Here is a 13,523-nt window from a genome sequence, read left to right as displayed (position 1 = left end):
ATCATTCAGCATTAGGCAATCGGGAAAATCCGGCGTCGAGCTGGGCCTTGTTTATGAAACAGTCGGCACCGAAATGCAGCGAACAGATATAAACATTCGCGCAACTCAGTTGCTGATCTGGAAAAGCAAATTACATCCACTGTTGCCTTAACGCGAGGTTTTGGGGGAATCTGTGCAGGACTGTCTTGGTCTGGCAACCAAAAACGCACTTATTTGGTGACATTGTAATTGTGCACATCACCTGTGCAGCAGCCTAAAAGCCAGCGCTTTGATGGGCGTAGCCTGTTACTTTCGCTCTCTCCCTCTCTCTCTCTCACTCTCTTCCGGTAGAATTGTCCGTAAGGCCCATACAAGGAAATTCCGCCCCCATTAACGTCAAGGGGACGCATGATCGCAAAAAACTTGCCGAAACTTATGACTAACCGGAAGTAGTATTTTTGACAAAGAAATACTCCCATCAAACGTCCACCTTAACTTTTGAAACTTTGTCTATGTTTAGTATGGGATTCCATGTCTTTAACAGTGTAAAAAGATCAGTATGCATGAAACAGCATTTCACCCCCCCTTTAAGTTATATATCAGTTATGAAGATAATGTTGACATAATGACACAGAGCCACCCTCATCTTGACAGCGTTTGTCCCAGGCACATTTTACTTCAACTGTGCCTGACAGAAGAATTTATTTTTCTGAGATAATTACACTTTACAACAATTCAATAGCTTTTATAAAACAGTATAAGTCCTGGTGGTCGTTGAAAGTTGCTGGCATCCGGAACGCATTCCAGCTGCTAGGACCGCGTCAAAATTTCTGATGGAAGCGGGTCGCACACCGGACACGAAGCTCAGAGCCGCTTCTCAGGATCTCACCCCGGATGCGCACATTATATAGGCCTACGCGCGATCAAATTTTGAATGACTTCTGACAGAAGAGCTGCACTGTTGGTGTATCTTATAGCACAGGGTCAATATTGATCAGATCAAATCAGATCAAATCAGATTTGAGGGAAATATAATATCAATTTAATATGAAATCTTGAAGTGGCGTAGCAGGATTTTGAACAACTTCCTGAGTCGCCGCAGACAGGCACCAAATGCCGCCGCCAGTTACACATATTGAAAACAACAGGCACCGAATGCCGCCGCCAGTTACACATATTGAAAACAATGTGTTTGAATTTTAGAGACGTGGAATTTTTAGAGACGGCTGCATGCGCTTCGCGTCCAGTGTGCGACCCCCTTGATGCAGCAGACAAACTCCATGTTACAAAATGATTGCGATTGAAAGTCTGCACATGTAACTATATGTGTCTACTTCTTTTTGTTGGTCCGTCGATCTGTCACAAACCAGTGTAGTGGATAACAACTCACGAAGACAAAGAAGAACTTGGAACAGGACTTTAATATACGGGTGTTTCTGCAACTACGGGCACTTTTAAGTCCCAGCAGTGAAATTTTAGATTTATGTTAAAATTTGTCATATGATGCTTTATAAATATATTCACAGTGCCATTACACACCTTGACAAAAAATATAATTACTGAGTAATATGATTTAATATAATATTATGAAGCGTTTATAGCTCAAAACACCATTTTTGTTAGTGTCCCACACCTGTGGTCTCAATGTTGAGATACATAACATAAGCTAATTTAATTAAAATTTGATATTATTTCAAATGGACTTGTTTAATATACAGATTCATTTAAATCATCTTAAAATTCTTTGTATTATTTACTGATCATTTTTATGATTTTTTAACCTAAATGTGCCTGTCCCACACTTTTGAGTCCTTACCGCAACAATGAAAAAAAACTTTTATTATGAAATGTCATTAAACACAAACAAGTCTAGTTTTTATGGAAACAGAAATTATCACTTGAGCACATTGCTGACAGACTGAGCCACCACACTACCTCACTCAGAAGATGCCAAAAAAATAAGGTAAACATGATCTTTTCTGCTCTAGTATTTATTGTGCGTCCTTACCATTCAGCTTAATAACTGTGTATTTTGGACTACATTTAAAAAATAAATGTAAATTACTGTTAAATTATTGTATATTAAGATGCTAAGAGTCAAAACTAATGTAGTAGGCCTTGCTAGCTGCAATTAGCTAAAATATTAGCAAAAATGTCATTACCACAACATGTCTTTACCGCAGCAAATGTAGGTGTTGCGGTAAAGACCTTGTGTCGCGGTAGAGACAAATTCAAGGTTTACTTTACATTCTTTTTAAATTAAATGACAGTATTAGTACTGAAGTATATATATATATATATATATATATATATATATATATATATATATATATATATATATATATATATATATATATATATATATATATATATATATATATATATATATTATAGTAGGTACGGAAAGTATTTGTTATATTGCAGCCATTTGCTAAAATCATTTAAGGTTATTTTTTTCTCGTTAATGTACACACAGCACCCCATATTGACAGAAAAACACAGAATTGTTGACATTTTTGCAGATTTTTATAAAAATCAAAACTGAAATATCACATGGTCCTAAGTATTCAGAGTCTTGGCTGTGACACTCATATATTTAACTCAGGTGCTGTCCATTTCTTCTGATCATCCTTGAGATGGTTCTACACCTTCATTTGAGTCCAGCTGTGTTTGATTATACTGATTGGACTTGATTAGGAAATCCACACACCTGTCTATATAAGACCTTACAGCTCACAGTGCATGTCAGAGCAAAGGAGAATCATGAGGTCAAAGGAACTGCCTGAAGAGCTCAGAGACAGAATTGTGGCACGGCTCAGATCTGGCCAAGGTTACAAAAACATTTCTGCTCCACTTGGCACTGTGGCCTCCAGAATCCTTAAATGCAAGACGTTTGGGATGACCAGAATCCTTCCTAGAGATGGCCGTCTGGCCAAACTGAGCTATCGGGGAGAAGAGCCTTGGTGAGAGAGGTGAAGAAGAACCCAAAGATCACTGTGGCTGAGCTCCAGAAATGCAGAGGTGGGAGAAAGTTGTAAAAGTCAACCATCTCTGCAGCCCTCCACCAGTCGGGGCTTTATGGCAGAGTGGCCCGACGGAAGACTCTCCTCAGTGCAAGACACATGACAGTTTGCATGGAGTTTGCTTAAAAAACACCTAAAGGACTCCAAGATGGTGAGAAATAAGGATTCTCTGGTCTGATGAGACCAAGATAGAACTTTTGGCCTTAATTCTAAGTGGTATGTGTGGAGAAAAATATCACCAGCATGGTGGTGGCAGCATCATGCTGTGGGGTGTTTTTCAGCTGCAGGGACAGGACGACTGGTCGCATTCGAGGGAAAGATGAATGCGCCCAAGTACAGGGATATCCTGGACGAAAACCTTCTCCAGAGTGCTCAAGACCTCAGACTGAGCCGAAGGTTCACCTTCCAACAAGACAATGACCCTTAAAATGTTCTTGAATGGCCCAGCCAGAGCCCTGACTTAAACCCAATTGAGCATCTCTGGAGAGACCTGAAAATGGCTGTCCACCAACATTTACCATCCAACCTGACAGAACTGGAGAGGATCTGCAGGAGGAATGGCAGAGGATCCCCAAATCCAGGTGTGAACAACTTTCCCAAAAAGACTCATGGCTGTATTAGATCAAAAGGGTGCTTCTACTAAATACTGAGGAAAGGGTCTGAATACTGAGGACCATGTGATATTTCAGTTTTTCTTTTTTAATAAATCTGCAAAAATTTCAACAATTCTGTGTTTTTCTGACATTATGGGGTGCTGTGTGTACATTAATGAGAAAAAATGTTGTGGTGAGATGTTGTTAGTGCTATGGGTTTGTGTTATTTTATTACTAAGGTTTGTGCAGCATCAACTTTAGGAGACAATGTTTTTAGCACTTAACTATCCATTAATTTTTGTTTGTTTGTCCCAAAAAAAAAAAAAAAAAAAAAAAAAAAAATAGTGTACTGTACTTATTAACTGAGACTTCTTACAGCTCTTACAAGCTGTTGCCCTTGTTTGTTTCGTTGCTTCTATTGCTCTCCTAACGCGTCTGCTAAATGATTAAATGTAAATGTAAATGTTTTTAAAGCAGTTAAAAGAGTTAATTAAAAGAGTTATTTAGTAGCAGTTTTGCAGTATCTTGCATGCAATACCTGTTTCTTTTACTGTTGTTCTTTAGCCTGTTTTTGATTTCGTGGCACTTTAACATTGTGTCCTTACCGACACAAGATGTCATTACCGCAGCACTGCTCTATTTCTATTTTTTTCACATTTTAATTTGCAAAAAAAATATTTTAACACTTAAGCTGACATGATTTACACATTGAAATTGCAAAATCTGTTACAAAAAATAAATAAATGTTAAATTTTGTGCGTATGGAGACAATTGACATCTAAGGTTTCTGTAATTTTTTTACATGGCATAGAAAAAAACATGAAATTCCCTATTTTGTATATTATTATTTTATATCAGTATTTACAAAACTGCGTAAAATTTGAAAAAGCTATTTAAATATGATATTTTTTTTTTAAACAAATAAAGGAAAATGTATGAAATGAACGTTATTGTAACGTTGCGGTAAGGACACTTTTTAAGAAGATGACCCAAAAAACATAAAAAATAAACATGTTCCAGATTAAAATCTTAACGACTACATTACATTTTGTGTACATTGTTACATGTATTACAGACCATGATGGTTAAAATGTAAATTCAAAAAGGTTGATTTTTTAAAAATTGGGATAGTCAAAAGTGCCCGTAGTTGCAGAAACACCCATACACTCTTACAGTGACCACTCACACACCAGTATACATAGACGTTGACGGACAAAGACAGAGTGAAACTGAGGAACTAAATACACACACTGATGACTGACATAACAAGGGGGACAGGTGAGACCAAGCCTGCAGTCTCCCTCTAATTTACTGAAGCTTTCGCGCCTCGATCGCCCCCCAGTGACCGGTCCCTGTATAGCCGTCCCTCTGTGTTTTCTAATGGACGCGAGACAAACTAAACAGAAAATTACACTTCAAATATTTTTTCCCCAAAGTTAGTTTATGTCACTGAAGGCAGTTATCATCACGATGATTTCATTTCAGGTGTTCGTTTTTAAAATAAGTTTAGTTTTAGTTAGTTATCTGACGCTTTAAAAACGGGGGGGTGACGTCATGATTGACAGCTGAGACTGACGTCTTCTCTGAGTGAAGTTGTCACTGAGGCACTAACGGACTTTTTTCTGAATTTTTGGGAGCAGATTGGTGCTTTATCTTTAATTTCTACATTTCCATAACTGTTTATTTCACACCAACATAATTAATTGTTCTGCATCTGCGAGAGTGTGGGCGGGCTTTTGATATCGCGACTGTACTTCCTGCTCTACTTCCTGCGCTCTACTGCGCAACTCCGGTCCCGAAATCGCTACTGCGCAGACTCGGTCCCAAGATGTCAGCGCCGTGCACCCCCGCCTGAAAGCTTCAAATATGGATGATGTCGAGTCGTCCATATTTTTTTACGGTCTATGGGTGAGACAGATAATAATTAACTAAACACAGCTGGACTGGACTAAATGTTCAATTCAATTCTTCAAGACTGTTTTCCAAGATGGCGCCTGACCTTAAACGCGTAATGCAGGAATGTCTGTAAATTTCTTTATAAAGTATCTTTTTATTAAACTGTTTGTACACGTACAAAGTTCTCAGTGCTTCGGTTTGCATGTAGGGACCCTCATTATGCTACCGTGTTAGTGTGAGGCTATTTTGAGCCTTGTTAGTGGTATTAACTAGCAATATAATTTCACTTACCCTTTGCCCCATAGACAAGCATTATAAGCTTATCTGAGATAAAACTTTTTACATTCGATTTTCATGAAAACGCATCCCAGAGAACGATCTACTCGGTAACCATCTGTTAATTACCCCTAGGGTCATTTCTCACCTTGTCCTTTACGAAAAGTGCTGAGCTAAATGTGTGCCATCTAGTGGTTTAAAAGAGAATAAGTCAAATGTGCCTTTTACCCCAGTGCGCCTTTAGCCCTGTTGTAGCCTACATGTCAAAATTAATACAATTAAAAATATATATTTAAAGCTACACTGTGTAACTTTTTTTGTTTATTCTTAGCTAAAAACACTTTTATGTGCTCATTAATGTATATTTACTTCTTTCAAGTAATAAAGTATTTTCATAAGTTTATAATATGCCATTGAAAATACATACGGGTGAGGGGTTCGTTACATTAGCCAAAGAGGGACATACCCGTAAATTCAAGCTTCACTTTTCGCGTTTTAACACTCGATGGCAGTCATGAACGAGGTCAAACTGGAAGCCATGTTAATCTTGGACTAAATCGGCCACCGTAGGAGTTGAAACGAAATTAGAATTGAGAGGAACAGAAACTATTATTCACTGGATTGTCATATACCTCTTTACCGCTAGATGGGGGAAAATATCACACAGTGTAGCTTTAAATAAATGATAGAGAGAAATACGAAATTAATTGCATTTTTAATTACATGATTTAAAGATAAACCAGAAGTCAGTCATTTGTCTGCCCATGCATTGTCAGATGTAGTCTTGTTAAAGTAGGCTCAGATAAACCGTTATGAAGAGGATGGATCAGTGCATAGTAATAATAATGCTAAGAATAATGGTGATTTGTATAATTTAATATTATTTAGAATTTATCTTTAAATATATTTTTCGTCTTTGTTACAGAAAAAAACAAAAGGATTTCTGCAGACGAAATATGCCACAGATACAGGCATAAATAAAGCTTAACATGACATATGAAGTGATCTATCCTCTAGCATATGTATACATAGACTTTTGTGAATTTACACAAGGAGCATATGTTCAGATGTCTAATCCACTCCTGTTTAATATGGTGACATGGAGACCTCAGATAAGTCACAGTGCTTTCTCTGCTCCTGCTTTTGAAGGTTGTGCCAGAGTGTCTCCATGTTTCTCTAGGAGCCTGTCTGAACCTCATAAGAACTCATCTGCCTCAAGACTGACAGCTCAAGCCTGCCTTTTTGGGCTAACCCCTGCTGCTGAGCAATATTCATAAATTTAATTTCCAATCTTCTCTGCCTTTTATTAGTTTGGGTGTTATTAAATGAGATTGCTTCATCTTAATATATATCCAGCGCCAGAGAACGTGTCTGTGAGTCGGTACTCAAATCCAATAACATGGCCTGTACTTAGTGCACAGCTCTAATAAATGGTGGCGTGTGTGATGCATATGCGGACATAGAGCCCACATCACTTACTTGCTCATTCACATACTGCAGACAATAATATGTGCACTGTCTTTCAAAGCAACTCTGCCCGTGTCTAAAAAAAGAACGACGAGAGCATCCGGCCTAAATAGAGAATTCTTCATATCGTCTGTGCATTGGTTATTAAAAGTGAGTTTGCCTATGTTTTTTATTAAACCTGTTGTGTGGACACTAGTTTCGTAGTTATAATGTGATTTTGTTTACAGATCTGTTGAGGTTAGCCTTGCATATACATAACTAACAACAGTAAAATATGAGATCTATCATTCATGCTCACCGTACACAATTTGATTTTATTTCATTTCATATTTAATTATCGATTCGATTTCAATTAATGAAAATCTCCCGAAAAGATAGTAAGAAATGTATTAAGATAAATTCAGTTCTTTCAGATTTCTTGGAAATAACTTATTTTTCAATGCAAAAATATACAATTTTCATTTGAATCTGAATCATTCTGAATTCAATTTCATTGAATCTGAATAATTTCTTTGCACCTGTTTGTTTCTGATTTGAATCAGGTCTCCTCTGTTGAAGTAGTATTTAGGGCGCAGACCCAACTTGGGTCCTAGAAACAAATTCTTTGGACTGCTATCCTAACCCTGAAACCTCCAGAATTGCAGGATTATACTATTGGAAACTCGCTGAACAACTCAATAGAAAACGGCTGTATATTTGCGCTGACTGGCTTGAAGAGAGTTCAACACTCCCCTTTAAAAGAGAAATGTTATTCTTATAACTGTGTTGTCCTGGAGTCTGCACAAATAATCAAAATCAGAAAGAGCTTTATTGCCGAGTGTGCTTGCACATACGAGGCAGTTTTCTTGGTGCTGAAACTTCCAGTGCACATATACAATGCATAAATTCTATAGTATAAAAGTATAAGGTCACAGTTATGTTTAGTCAGAATAAATGTTTACAGATTATGAACACATTTGCTGTATTTTGAATAGCATGAATTCATATAAATATGAGTTTAGAAGACATATGCCTTGGGGGTATTTAAAGGGTTAGTTCACCCAAAAATGAAAATTATGTCAATAATTACTTACCCTAATGTCTTTTGAAAACACATAAGATACTTTTGTTGAAATCTGATGGCTCAAAAAGGCTTTCATTTGTCATTTCCTCTCTCAAGAACCATAAAAGGCACTAAAGACGTTGTTACAAAGTTACATAGTGATGGGCCGATTTCAAAACAAAGTTTCGAACCGTTATGAATCAGCTTATCGATTTAGGATTCGGATTGCCAATGTCACGTGATTTCAGCAGTTTGGCAGTTTGACACACGATCCGAATCATGAATCAATATACTGATTCATAACAGTTCGAAACATTGTTTTGAAATTGGCCCATCACCTATACAAGTAGTTTTTTTTTTTTTTTTTGTGCACAAAGACTTTTCTCGTCGCTTCATAAAATGATTGTAAAATCTGGGCTTTGTAAAGACATCTTTAATGCCTTTTATGGGTCTTGAGAGAAGAAATGGCATTGATGTCAATGAAGGCCTTTCTTAGCCATCGGATTTCAACAAAAATATCTTCATTTGTCAAAGACGAACGGAGGTCTTACGGGTGTCGAACAACATTATGGTAAGTAATTAATGACAGAATTTTCATTTTTGGGTGAACTAACCCTTTAACTGTTCAAGAGGGAAATGGCCTGTGGGAAGAAACTGTTCCTTTGCCTAGATGTTCTTGTGGCCAGTGATCTGAGTCACCGTTTTGACGGTAACAGTTCAAACACAGAAGAGAAGACATGTCATTGCAAGACTGACAAGAAGAATTTTTTTTTTTTGGCACATAAATAAATAAAAATATGAGGCAAGCAGAGCGGACTGAGATCCGTGGGAATGGAGCGAGGCAGGTGGCATGATTGCTAATGAGCCACACCGGTCTCGAGTCCCACAGAGGAGCTCCAAAACGATTATAAGAGGAGTGATGACGGTGAAGAACCAGATCGAGAGGACCAGGCCTGGACTCTATGTTGTTGTTTTGTTTTAGTTTATGCGGAAGTCGTCTGTGAGGTACTGCCGCTTTACCTCAGTTTTGTTATTTATTTGTTTGTTTTGTCACTGTGGCAAGCAGTCGAGGACGAGGGACCATGAGAATGGCATGAGGTCAGTGGGGCTCATTATCAATCACTCCACCGCCCTCGAGCCATTCTCTCACCGTCCCACAGCCTCAACTGCTAGCCACTTACTGGTTATTGCCTCCTTCTTCCCTTATCAACAAACTTTGTTACATTGGTGCCAAAATCCTAAGAAGAAGGAAGAGCATGCTGTCAAAGTAAGAGCCCTCGCCGCTGTGAGAAATCTGCTGTGCTATCGGGCAGAGCTTTGCTGAGACTGTCACCATGGACCAAGTGTCACCACAGGAGTCCTGAAAAGTGAATCCAAAGCTATTCTGATAATTCACCAGGTGGCTGGATGCAGTATAAACCCTGCCCTCTCCATGAAATGTAATGGGACATAGACAAACTAAACAATAAAAATTACACTTCAAATACATTTTTTCCAAAGATGGTTTCTGTGATTTAAGGCAGTTTTTAATCACTCTGATGGTAGTTCAAGTGTTCGTTCTTTAAATAAGTTGGTTTTACTTAGTTATTTGATGCTATAAAAAACAGGGTGAGATGTCTGGAGACTTCAGGAGGAGATTTGAGCTTTACAATTCCATGGCCAAAACCAAAACCAATTTGTTGATTAGGCGGGACTGTGGGAGAGAGCTTGATATTGCGGCTCACTGCTGCGCAGACTCAAGACAGACTGGATTGACTTTCCGGGGGGACGGATAAACTTGCTGCCATTCGGATGGAGGAGTTGCCACAATTAGCCTAACGCTGGATCCAGCTGCAGTCTGCCATGATGGGAAGGAGCAGGGAATGGGGTGCCTTTAGCCGGAGGAGCCGTCGCCCTTACCCTCCACCAGGGGGGCGAAGGAGTCAGAGGGCAATCCATCAAAGAGCATCCAGCATCCAACACCAAGCATCGTGGAGAAGGTCATCCAGCTGGCGGAGGACCAGATGGCTGTATGTTTAGGGAACTGGACCTCCGATTTTGTTCTTCCTTTTTTCCTTTCTCACCTTTCTTACCTCTGATTTTACCCCCAGGTGCTGTTGCCTCAGTAAAGTGCAGACTGGGCGCCCCCTAGCCTGCGTAGGGCAATGAATGTATGTGGCTGGGCAGAGCCGAGAGCTGTGGGATTGGAGCAAGGCCAGTGCCACACGTGTGAATTACCTAAGTGCCACACCAGTCTCAAGTCTCACGGAGGAGGTCCAGAAGAATAAAAAGTGACAACAGTGAAGGACGAGTGAGGACCAGGCCTCGGACATTTATGAAGTTTTTTTTTTGTTTTAATTATGTTTATTTGTTTATATTTACGTTATGTTTGTTGTTTGTTTATTTCTTGATTAAAAAATGTAATGCTCGCTGGTTCCCGCCTCCCTGAGCCTTTAATGTTGTTACAAAATAAAACAATGATTTGCAACTGATAAATCATTTGCAATAAATACTGCAATATCCCATAAAAAAAATAAAATAAAAAAAAATAAAAAAAAAGATTTGTCGATTTTGATTGCATGGTGACTTTACTATCATGCTACTTTCCTGTTTCTATTATCACACTGTGGATTCTCTCTCTCTCTTGTCATACAAACACAACTTCCGCAAATCCTGCATCTTGTCGGTTATCGATTGTAGGAAAACATGATCTCTGATGACTTCAGTATTCATTTTACTGTAATATTGCAAATCAAATAGTATTAATTACAATTATAAAATTGTTAAATATTGTGAAAATCAGTGTAGTGTTCATCTTGTTGCTGTGCTTTGTAATGGACACATCTAATAGAAGCATAAAGGTAGTGTAAGATTATAATTTCAACTCAAAATATACCATGTCCATGTATTGTGTATGGTGGAATAATGGTCATGATGTCAAAATAAATTCCTTATATGAGAGGTTCAACCACAGCTGAAGAACAGTACATTGTCTCCCCCCTTTGTCCATACTGAGACACAGCACATTTTCTTTCTTTCTTTTCCTCTTCATCTGCATCACAGGTTGTCTGTTCCTGTAAAGGTTGCAGCTTAGGAAAGCTTAGTCTACTCTGTGAATGACCTTTGCTTTTAATATGAATATTTCTCTTTCATTATTACTATCATATAGTAAAATCTATGCACATGATCGGGCACAATAGATCTCCTTTTCATTAGTGCAGTAAAATGCCAGCCAGGCAGTGTAAGGGACTTCCAGCCCTGCCAGATTATTCGCTTCTCCATCTGCCCTTGCTCCCTTAACCACCTCTTGACAATGAGAATTAATATGCGTGCAGTTCTGCTGCTCTCTATTCTCGCTGGAGTTCAATAGGCAACTTTATCAGGGGGAACATTATTGAGAGCTTTGCCGAGAGCTTCTTCATCACACTCACATCTGAGCTGGCCCAACACTTGTCACTGTCAATCACAAGGTGATAATACACTGAAGATTTCCTCATTTGGTTTAATAAAATCTCCAGGCTTATTTGAACTGCAGTCATTATAGCAAATAATTGCTGCATTGAGGTGCTAGCCGGGCCATAGCCTAAGGGATAAGACAAGACTATTGCTGTGTGTGGGACTCAGTTGATGTTTTTTTCCTCCTCTTTCCTCTCCCCAGTTGTGCATATTCCAACAATGAATATTGCATCTGAATCCAGCTCTGGCTTTTCTTATTCAAACTAACATTGTTATTACTTATTATCTAGACGTGAAGTCATTCGTTCTGCCTGCTTTATGGCTTTTGCTGTCGTGGCATATTTCACTGGGGGGCTGCCAATTGCAATTTTTAACTGTCATTTAAACCAAATTGCAGATCAGAATAAGCAGGCCTTTGGTGTCTCAGAGGAGACACAGAGTGATGGAGAGGATGAGTTCAGGATATTTTTCATCTGCCGTTTGAACACAATGGCCTGAGTGTCTGCTTTTAGGAAGTTTGGTACATTAATCAATTCTGACAAAAAAGGGACAAAACAATAACCCAGCCACTCATTAGGTTTTACTTTTTTGCTTCAAACAAAGGTCTCAGGAAGCAAAACTTTGCCAGTTGGAAATCCATTATTTTAAAGTCTTCTCGAGTTAACGGTCAAAAATCATTTTAAACAGGTCTCCCTGCTCGTCAAGGTCTAAATGGAAGCACACAATATTGAAATATAGGAGATTTTTTTCTCTGTTGACCTCTCTCTGTCAGACCTCATTATAGTTGAGCTCAGACATTACAACCCATGAGAGATAGTACCAATGTTGACTACAGAAAAATATACGTTAATGCTACAGCATGCTATTTCATAGCAGAACATATTAAAAATACAGTGTTAACTTGCTCATTGTCAATGCTCAAATCAATGTCAAGCTTTCATTAAAAAGCAAATGGTCATTTTTATACTGTTAACATTACTAACACATCCAGGTCAGGTAGGCCAGCTAACTAGCATTTGGGGCAGAGTGCAATTACCTTTTTGGAATAGCCTTTTTTTTTCTTTTTTTTTTTTGCAATTACCTTTATACCTTACACTGGAATCCAGTCAAAATCATTCTGTCAGTTTGTCAATGACCTTTCTTTGTTTGCTAGCTGCATCAAGACACCACAGGCCAATTACTTTTATTAATAGACTGTGTTGAAAAAACAAAATGGAATCAGATAATTAAACAATAATTAAGTCAATAATTAACTTCCACTTTCAGTCTTGGACAATGCCATTTCCCTCAATTAGGTAAATCAGTGAAGCAGTAAATTATTTTTTTCTTTCTTTTTCCCCACTCTATGTTCCTCATAAATTATTATTAAACATATCCAAAGTCCATTTAAGTAAATCTTTGGACCTATCCCTCAAGAAATCCATCAATCAAGCATGTATATAAAATTTTACAGAGCAATTAATCCAGAAGTAAGTAGGAAAACACATAGGCCTACTATAGGCCACCATGAAATCTGTCTATAAAAGAAAAGTATGACCATGTAATGACATCAATCACAGTCTTGATAATGACACGACTTTTCAAAGTAAAAGCCTGTGCCTATTCAGACTTGGGTCATTTGGGGAGATTGTTGATTTACTCTAATTCTGAGTATTTGACTCCCTCTGTTGTCCTAAAGAGGGCATTGCAAAATCAGTCAAATCTAGCCAATGTCAATGCATGCTGAAAATGGATTTCCTTCTTTGCTTTATTCTATCACCCTGGGTGTGGAAACTTTCTTAATTTTAGTAAGATAACTGATTTGGAAAAACT

This window comes from Pseudorasbora parva, chromosome 1 (genome assembly GCF_024679245.1).
Source record: "Pseudorasbora parva isolate DD20220531a chromosome 1, ASM2467924v1, whole genome shotgun sequence".
NCBI lineage: Eukaryota > Metazoa > Chordata > Actinopteri > Cypriniformes > Gobionidae > Pseudorasbora > Pseudorasbora parva.
Note: the sequence above shows the minus strand (reverse complement) of the source record.